Source organism: Meleagris gallopavo, chromosome 1, assembly GCF_000146605.3.
Source record: "Meleagris gallopavo isolate NT-WF06-2002-E0010 breed Aviagen turkey brand Nicholas breeding stock chromosome 1, Turkey_5.1, whole genome shotgun sequence".
In the NCBI taxonomy this organism is placed as follows: domain Eukaryota; kingdom Metazoa; phylum Chordata; class Aves; order Galliformes; family Phasianidae; genus Meleagris; species Meleagris gallopavo.
The window spans coordinates 99,036,213-99,046,556 of NC_015011.2; the positions used below are offsets into that span (position 1 = coordinate 99,036,213).

The 10,344-nt window shown below is 39.5% G+C and overlaps 1 long non-coding RNA gene across 2 annotated transcripts in view; it reads left to right on the plus strand.

The window, feature by feature from the left end:
• Positions 1-9,636: 9,636 nt before the first annotated feature.
• Positions 9,637-10,344, plus strand: part of LOC109365625 — a 2,355-nt gene continuing 1,647 nt past the window's right edge. For both annotated transcript variants that reach the window (XR_002111336.1, XR_002111335.1), the window contains exons 1-2: positions 9,637-9,725; positions 9,800-9,882. This is a non-coding gene — a long non-coding RNA (uncharacterized LOC109365625). The remainder of the gene's footprint in view (positions 9,726-9,799; positions 9,883-10,344) is intronic.

Here is a 10,344-nt window from a genome sequence, read left to right on the forward strand (position 1 = left end):
TGATGGTATGAAAGTAAAATATAAATAGAAAGTAAAAAGCATAAAAATCCAATAACCAACTATTCTCTGTAGATAGCACAAATACATTTATACTACAGGATAATAACTTAAGACTATAGTAGAGAAGACTCAAGTGCATTAAGAACAAACAAACAAAAACCTCTCTATTTAAGCAGGACAGGTCACTGCTAGAGGTTGGGTTCTCTGCAAATCTAAGAAATTCTGTAAATGGCAAAATGTTTCATAGTAGAGGGCAATGTGCTACAGGCGGTAAAAACAGTCAAACCACCATAACAGTTCTTGCCTGTATTTGATAACCCAAGTTTATCTTAGACCAAAAGCAAATTCCCAGTTTGTAACATAGAGGTTCTGTATATCTGTAGAAGCCTGTCCTGTGTCTTGTCTGTGTCTGTCATTCAACATGCATGAATTACAAGGCTAATATTCCTTCTTCATTCCGTAGATACCACTTAAAAGACTTAAGACTGAAGTGATATCGTATTTGAAAAGTCATGACTGTTATGCCAAGTCTGCTATGACTGAAAAAAGAGAAACATCACTCCCATTTTAAAAAAGGGAAAAAAATTGACTGGGCAATTACAGGCTGATGAGCCTCACCTCTTTACCTGGTTAGATTATGGAGCAGATCCTCCTGCAAATTATGTTAGGACACATGCAAGACAAGAAGGTGATCCAACACAGCCAGGATGGCTTCACCAAGGGCAGATCATGCATTTGTGTGTGCCCAAAAAAAATCAAAACAAAACAAAACAAAACAAAACAAAAAAAAACGAAAAAACGGTAGGCCTTTTATGATGGAGCGAAGCATTGGCTAACAAAGGAAATGCAACTGATGTCTTCAACCTAGATCTGTTCAAGGACTCTGATGTGGTCCACAACATTTTTGTCTTTAAACCAGGGAGAGATGGATTTGAAGGGTGGACTATCAGGTGGATAAAGAATTGATTGGATGGTAGTAGTGAGACAGCTTTATCAATGGTACTATGTCAAGATGAAGACTAATCATGAGTCGTATCCACAGAGGTCAGTCTTGGGACTGGTGCTCTTCAACATTTTTCTCAATGACATAAACAGTGAGATCAAGTGTATCCTCAACAAGTTTGCTGATGACACTGAGCTGAATTTTGCAGCAAATACAATAGAAGTGAGGGATGCCATCCAGAGGGACCTGGACAGGATTGAAAATTGGCCCACATGAAGATAATGAAGTTAAACAATGCCAAGTGCAAGATGTTACAGTCGGGCCAGAGTAATCCCAGATACGTGTAAAGAATTGCAGAAGAACTCACTGAGGGCAGCCCTGTGGAGAACTTGGGAATCCTGCTGGATGAAAAGCTGGATGTGAGCCAGAAACGTGTGCTTGCAGTCCAAAAGTCCAACAGCGTCCTCAGCTGCATCAAAAGAAAGGTGGCCAACAGGAAGAGGGAGAGGATTGTCCCTCTCTGCTCTGCCCTTGTGAAGCCCCGTATGGAGTACTGTGTCCAGGCCTGGGAACCTGATGTGGAGCTGTTAGATGAGGTCGGGAGGGGCCACGAAGATCAGAGGGCTGGAGCACCTCTCCTATGAAGAAAGGTGGAGAGAGCTGGACTTGTTTAGTGTGTAGAAGAGAAAGCTTTCCATGGAGACTTCTTTGCAGCCACTCAGTAGTTAAAGGGAGCTTATAAACAGGAGGGAGATTGACAGTGATAAGACAAGGGAGAATAGCTTTAAACAAAAAAAAAAAGGGGAGATTAAGGTTAGATATTAGATGGAAATTCTTTACTCAGAGGTTGGTGAGGCGCTGGATCAGGTTTCCGACAGAAGTCATGGATGCTTCATCCCTGGAGGATTCAAGGTCATGTTAGATGAGGTCCTGGGTAATATGATCTAGTAAGTTACAACCCAGTCCACGGCAGGGAGTTTATAACTAGATGATCTTTAAGGTCCCTTTCAACCTAAGCCATTCTATGATTCATATGAAATAGAATGGTGGGGAAATAAATGAAACAAATATAGGAGATGGATCTCTCAAACTTCAGTTTAATATCTGTGTTTCTTTGCTGCTGCTTCTAGGTTGCTTAATGTGCTGTATTTGAACTTTAAGAGGCTGTCTTGTACAACTAGTATGAGATGAAAATTGTACCTGAAACAACTCTCTACTTTTTTCTCTGAAATAATGGAAATGAAAACATAATTAGAACAGGGATAGTCAGAAAAAAATAAATAGTTAATTAAAGACACCAGGGGTTTAAAATATAATGCGTCTGAATTACAATGTAGATTTTGACTTTTTTTTTTTTTTTTGCTAGGTACTGGCTTGGAAATCTATCTATTAAAATATTATTAAGAGATTATTCTGTCAGAGCCAGAGAAGAATAAAAGATATGAGCACACAAAATTACAGCCTTGCGATTTATAGGTAATTTAATGCTGTTATATTTCAGTTTTTTGGAAAAGCTTAAAAATGTTTGATCACGCCAAGATGATTATACAGATACAGTTTTCTTTAATAGAGACCTTGGGGTCTTGAAATTATAATCTTCATCCCCATTTTAAGCAATGACATTTCTTATTTAAAAGTACAGTATCATAAAAGAATTCTGTCTGATATTTAGAAAATACTCCATTTATGCACACATGCCTACGTATCTGGGCATAGGCACATGAAATATGCTGACCTTTAATTTCCACATATTGTGTTCATTATAGGTGATTTCCAATACATACAGTTATCTGTAAAATTATTAATAGCCTGACATTTATGGATGAGTAAATCTGAAAATCCTTTTTGATACATACCCAGTCACTAACACTAATTATGCAACTAAACAATGCAACAATGAGTCTACTGAACAACAGAAAGGAAATGTGCTTAAACACAATTATGTTATCCATTTCTCTCTTTCATCAACCATTTTCATGAATAACCCAAATAACATATTTACTAATTAGTTTACAGTAAAGTCTAACCTTCCTCAATTTATTATAAAACAGTCATACTGATGTGTTAAAACTGTTAAGAAGAGTTTTTTGGAGATAGCCAAGAATGGAAATTAAAAAGAGTTGAGTAACATGTCTTCCAGCTACAGCCCTATGTATGAGGGTAGCTCTAAAAGTCACGCCTCCAATTTTATTATGTTGACCCACCAATATTCTGTTACATTTTGTTGCTGTGTGACAGATGACATCAGAGGGACAGTCTGATAAAACTGCATCTGACATGGAAACTCATATGAAGAAAAGCTGAGTCACTGAATTCCTCTATGTGGAAAAAAATTACACTCATTGACATTCATTGATGCATACTGGACATTTATGGAGACCAAGTGGTAGATGTAAGCACAGTGAGGTGATAGCTGGTGCTTTTCCAGCAGAGGTGACAGTGACAGTGAGTCCCCTCTGCTGGTGCAGATTTTTATGAATGCAGCATGCAGGCTCTTGTTCAGTGCTGGAGAAAATGCATAGCTAGTGGTGGTGGTTATGTTGAAAAATGGTGTTTTCTACTTGAGAACTTGCTCTATCAAATGATGTTATTGTGCTCTTTATATCTCTTGTAGTTAACAGGGAAAGAAGTAAGGATTTAATTTCAGAGCAACCTATGTACTTTTGAGAGTGTTGTTCAGCAGTGTCCTAAAAAAAAGGTGCGTAGAGTAAAATTCAGAGCTCCTCAATAATGTGTCTGCGATGTCTTGGTGGGAGTCATAAGGAAAACAGGATTTCTTTCTTCCCAAGTTCTTCCAGTTAGAATAGGATGCTAAAATATTTACTAATGTACTTCAGTAAATGAAAATGTAAAAATGACTCTATGGCATAGTTCTGGGCTTCAGATCCTCCTGTAAATCATTCATTACTTTGCATTATATCTGTAGACAGCATTTTACAGTGCAATGAATACGTGTGCATTGATGTCAAAATACCTTCATTACATAGAATTCAAAGTAGTAATTTAAAGGGAGCCTGAGCAGCAGATTCCTTTGTACCTTATCCTGAGTTGTGATGCAATCAAAATTTTTTATATAAATGTACTGCAAGTTCTTTTGATGTTGAACTAGGACTCATGGAAGATTACACACTTGCTTTTAGGAAAACATGGAATAATGAAACTTGATACTGCATCAAAGAAAATATTAACCAAAGCAAACATTAAGCAAATATCCAAGGAAATATTAAGAACCTATGCTAATTAATTGATTTTACCATTTATACTGGTGGCTTGTATTATTACAATCTATTTTATTTTCATAAGACATTATATTTAATAAGTTGAAAATGGCCAGAATACATGAGCACTAGCACAGAGTAGAGGGATAGAAAAAATTAATTATTAAAAAAGAAAGTATGTTGGGTTTTGCATATTCTTTTATCAAGTTGAAAGAAACTAAGTGTAGTTTAATAATTTCTTCAAATTATTCTTAAAATGTTCTATTTGCTGTGCGGCTATAAATATTCCAAAATTCCAAACAGTAATTTCTTTCTTTTTTTTTTTTTTTTTTAGTAGATTTTTCTGGTGATTACTTTGAGGACATTTCAGTATAAAAATAACAAGTGGGAAATTTCAAATTGTATTTTATTTGCAGACTTGGTACACATTATTCTTTATAGGTTTCATTATACACCTACACGTGCCTTTCATCCTGGCAAATATTTTTATGTGATGAACAGAAGTACCACTAGTATTCCTTAAAAAAAATGTTATAGAGGCAAAGGGAAGAGACAGATTGTAGTACATAAGGGATAAGTGCAGTTATTTTTCTTAAGACAGCAGCTTCTGCTCTAGGAATAAATGTTGAAAGGAAGTTTAAAGTTTGGATGCTTTTTCTCTCACACTCAGTACAGCTGAAATTATCATCAGCACTGAAATCAGCATTTTGCCTGAAACCACCCAGAAATAGAATGTTGCTAATAAGAATACCTTTTTCTAACTAGCTCACTGTTGTAAAAGAAGGATTCATTGACAAATTATGTCATGCATTTTGTATTTTATTTGCTTATTGCATAACTTTAAAAAATAATGCTGGTTTGATTATGGAGAATCATGTAAATGGAAGTTGTTCTCATCTGGGTGGTGATAAACTCATAATGTGAAAACTTCCAGATGCACAGGGGAGAGAAGATGACATGCAGAGGAGGTAAGAGAGCCACAGGGGTGAGATTTCTGACAGGCACAGCAAGCAGCCAGGAAAACTTAATTGGATCAGCAAGGATTCCTACAATTCATAAAGGTGCTAAACTACCAGAAGTCAAGCCTCTAAGAAAGTAGCCATTCTGCAGGCAAGTAAATTCTATTAATATTTATACATATCTCATTTAGCATTATTGCCACATCACATTTGCTCATGATCTTGTAGCCCAGAAAGCCAACCATATCCTGAACTGCATCAAAAGAAGCACAGCCACCAGATCGAGAAAGCTAATCCCACCCTTCTATTCTGTGCTGGTGAGATCTCACCTGGACTACTGCATCCAGATGTGGAGTCCTCAGTATAAGAGAGACACAGACCTGTTGGAATGTATCCAGAGGAGAGCCACAAAAACAATTCAAGGAGTGGAAGACCTCCTCTACGAGGACAAGCTGAGAGAACTGGGGTTGTTCAGCTTGGAGATGAGAAGGTTCTAGGGAGACCAGATAGCCTCATTTCAGTGTCTAAAGAGGAGGATATGAGGATCATAGAATCACAGAATCACCAAAGTTGGAAAAGACCTACAAGATCATCTAGTCTAACTATCCAACTACCATCAATATTTCCTCATTAAACCATGCCCCTTAGTACCACAAATAAACATTTCTTGAACACCTCCAGAGATGGTGACTCTACCACCTCCCTGGTCAGCACCTTCCAGCGCCTGACTACTCTTTCAGAGAAGAAATTTTTACTAATATCTAACCTCTGGTGCAACTTGAAGCAGTTCCTGCTAGTCATATCACAAGCTATGTGTGAGGAGAAGCCAACCCCTACATCATCACAACCTCCTTTTAGGTAGTTGTAGAGAGTTAAAGGATCTCCCCTGATCTTCCACTTCTTCAGACTAAACAATCTGAGTTCCTTCAGCCGCTCCCCATAAGACTTTGTGCTCCAGACCTTTCACCCCTTCACTGTCCTTCTCCTGGCACGCTCCAGGGCCTCAGTGTCTTTCTACTAGTGATGGGCCCAAAGCTGAACACAGTACTCAAGGTGTGGCCCCAATGGAGCCAAGTACATCAGGATGATCACCTCCCTGTCTTGCTGGCTGCACTCTTTCTGATATAAGCCGGGATGCCATTGGTCTTTTTGGATACCTGAGCACGCTGCTGGCTTGTGTTCAGCTGACCACCAATCCAGCACCCCCAGGTCCATTTCTTCCACACAGTCTTCCAGCCACTCTCCCTCAAGCCCGTAGTGTTGTCTGGGGTTCTTGTGGTTAAGGTGCAGGACCTGGCACTTGGTCTTGTTGAACTTCATCCCACTCACCTCAGTCCAGTGATTCAACCTGTCCAGATCCCTCTGAAGCACCTTCCTACCCACAGTCAGATTGACATTTCCTCCCAGCTCGGACAGTTCCTCCCAACTTACTGAGGGTGCACTCAATCCCCTTGTCCAGGTCACCAATAAAGACACTGAATAGGACAGGCCCCATTTCCGACCCTTGGGGAACACCAATTTGTGACTGATCGCCAGCTGGATTTAACTCTATTCATTACCAAGCTCAAGGCTTGGCCCTCCTGCCACTTCTTTACCCCACAAAAAGTGTACCTGTCTAGGCCATGGGCTGCCAGTTTCTCTAGGAAAATACTGTGGGAGATAGATTTGCTGAAATCTATGCAGACTATATCAACAGCCTATTCCTCATTGACCAGGCAGGTCACTCAATTATAGAAGGAGATTAGGTTGGTCAAGAAGGAGCCCATGCTGGCTAGGCTTGATCCCTGCATTATCCCTCACATGCCATGTGATCTCACTCAAGATGATCTGCTCTATAACCTTCCCTTGGCACCAAAGTCAGAATGACAGGCCTGTAGCTCCTCCGATCCTCTTTGTGATCCTTCTTGGGGATGGGAGGCACATTGGCAAGCCTCCAATCCTCTAGGAGTTCTTCGGTTGGCCAGAAAAGCTGATAGATGATGGAAAGTGGCTTGGCAATCACCCCTGACAGCTTCCTTAGCACCTTTTGACAGATTCCACCTGGCCCTGTGGACTTATGATAGTCCAGGTGGAGTAGTATCTCTGTTTCTACTTGAATTGTGAGGGTTTATTCTTCTCCCCACTCCAGACTTTCAGGTCAGGAGGTAGAATAGCCTGAAGATAATTGTTCTGAGTTTTAAAGACAGATGTAAAGAAGGCATTGAGAACTTCAGCCGTTTCCTTATCCTCATTCCTCGCATTCTCCTTAGCTTTCCTCTTACTATTAATATATTTCTAGAAAAGCTTTTTGTTCTTTTTTACTACAGTGGCCAGGTTGAGTTCAAGTTTGGCTTTTGCCTTTCTAATTTTCTCCCTACATATCCTAACAACTTATTTATACTGTCCCTGAGTTGTCTATCTCTTCTTCCACAGGAGGTAGATTCTCTTCTCCTGGAGTCTCAGAAAAATTCCTTGTTCATCCACTCTGGTCTCCTTCTCCACCAGCTCATTTTATGGCATGGGAAGACAGCCTGCTCCTGCACCTTTACCCTTCAATACTGAATCCCAAGGTGCTCTCCCTACCAGTGTCCTGAACAGTTCAAAGTCCACCCTCCAGAAGCCCAAGGTAGCAGTTTTAATGATCTCTCTCCTTACTTCACCAAGAATAAACTCTACCATTCCATGGTTGCTCTGCTCAAGACAGCTCCCAACCTCCTCATCTCCCACCAGTCCTTTTCTGTTTGTGAACAGCGGGTCTAGCGGGGCACCTCCCCTGGTAGGCTCTCCTATCAGTTGCATCAGGAAGTTATTTTCCACACAGTCTAGAAACACCCTAGCCTGTTTCTTCTGTGCTGCATTATATTTCCAGCATATATCAGGGAAATAGAAATTCCCCATGAGAACAAGGGCTGGTGATTGCACAACTTTTACCAGCTGCTCATAGAACACCTTCTCCATGTCTTCATCCTGATTTGGTGATCTATAACAGATTCCCATTAGGAGGGGAGCTCCCATTAGCCTTGTTGATCCTCCCCCTGATCCTTACTCATAGAGACTCAACTTTCTCATTCCCTGCCCTGAGCTCAACAGCATTCAAACACCCCCTAACATAGAGTCATGCCACAACCCCTTCTTTCTTTTCTATCCCAAGAAAGGAGTGCACAGATCCTTCAGCAGGGTCTGTTGTCATAGAACACGGGGAAATGGTTCCAGACTGAAAGAGAGAGAGAGTTTAGATTGGATAGAAGGAAAAAAAGTCATAATAAGGGCAGTGAAGTACTGAAGTAGATAATTCAGAGAGGTAGTGGGTGCCTTGTCCCTGGAGACTTTCAAGACCAGGCTGGATCAGGCTCTTAGCAACCTGATCTAGCTATGGATGTCCCTGTTCATTGCAAGGGAGTTGGACTAGATGACCTTTAAAGGTCCTTTTCAACTCAAACAATTCTATGATCTTTAATAACATTATTGGTCAGAAAGTCAATGACTGGATCAGCAGATATACAGCCAGAGCTCCCCTATGGCTTCTAGAATTTCTGAGGAAGCCCTGCAAGATGGTGAATAGGACCAAGACTACTTAGATCCTGCCCTGCCTAAAATGTAAATTTTGATTGTGTGTTCTGCAATATTGCTTGATATTTATTTTCCATTAATGCAGGACACATGCAAATTTATTAACAACTAATAACAATCAACTCCAAAATAGAGATGCTTCTCATCATGTGAAGAAAATTTCTATGTACTGCCATAAATTTGAGCTTTCATTAGTGCAGTATTTTCCCCAATAATAGTATTTGAGATTTATGCTGAATGTAATATTATAGAGGGAAAAAAAAAAAAAGAAGTGTTTCTCTGTATCTATAAGGAAAAGTGACAAGAGAAGGTAGATATTTTCTTGTATTCTGTTGTTTTACACACAAAATATTTCATTACTGAAGGGGAAAAAGAGAGAGCTCTTGCCCATAGGCTTAGTTAGCTGGCCTAGTGGAAAAGCATTTATTCTAAATTTAGAAAGACTGCATTACTTATTCATAGTGAAGTAAACTGTAGAGGGCATCCCCACTAGGTGCACGTAAAACCTTTTGTACCATTCTGTTAATTACTATGCAAATGCCATATTTTTAGATATTATAAAGGTTACAAAACTTTTAACTTTTTGGTTGTTAGACCTTTAAAAAATGTTTTCAAGAGACTTCCTTCATTCATGCAAAACATATAGGAACCTGGATTGCTTTTCTAGTGTAAAATGTTGACTTTTTGTTTGCCATGATTTTTACTATATTGAATTCCATTGGGTGCCATGCTTGTTTGCTTTTTTCTTTTTTTTCTCATTCTCTACTAGAGTGAAGTTTCCAGTAGTTTTAACCTGTAGAACTACTTGCACCTGCTTTAATCACCTATGTTTCTTTTTTGATAGTTTTATGGGAAGGGTTAGGTCATGACCTGAGCTAGTGATTGAGCACCTGGTGAAGGGGCATAGCCAGCACAGGTGGAAGCAATTTGAATGCTGTTGAGCTCAGGGCTGGGAATGAATGCAACCAGAACGTTCTCCACTTTCTAACCTCATTTAAGGGCTGTCAGCAACAAAGAAAGCATTACCCCTCATAGATTGCCTCCCCTAAATGCTCAGTGAGTTCTGATCCTTGGAAAGTGATAAGCAATTCCTTTTTTTATTACAGGATTGTGTTCTCTATATTTTTTAGGTAGTCTGAAACTGGTTAAAGAAGATATATCTGGTATTATGTATCTTAACATTTGATGAGCTATCCAGAAGAACCTACCAAAGGTAATATAAATTCTGAGATGGCTTTGTTTAAGGAGTGTAGCAAATTGGTATACTGGATGGTGGAAATCTCTTTCCCTGGAAAAGGAATTACCTAGGCACATCCTTGGGATTCCTAGGTTCTCCGTGGCATGGGCTGGCTTCTAGAGTAGAAAGACTGGGGCCCGCTAAGGGATGGGGGAGAACATCACCAACTTTCTACCCTGAGTGATAGTATATCCTGAGAGCCTATGAAAGACAAAGAAACAAAGAAAAACAATTTGTGATATTGTAGTACACAACCTGTAGCCTTGCCTCTGTTATTGCTGGTCATAAGCAGTGTCCCAAGGGTCGGTCTTGGGATTGACAAGAACTCTCTTGGTAACATTACCTTTTGTGAAACAAAAATGGTTCATACCCATTCTTTGTCCTGTACTGATTATTTTCTTTTTCCTTGTTCTCTACTTTATATATATATATATATAT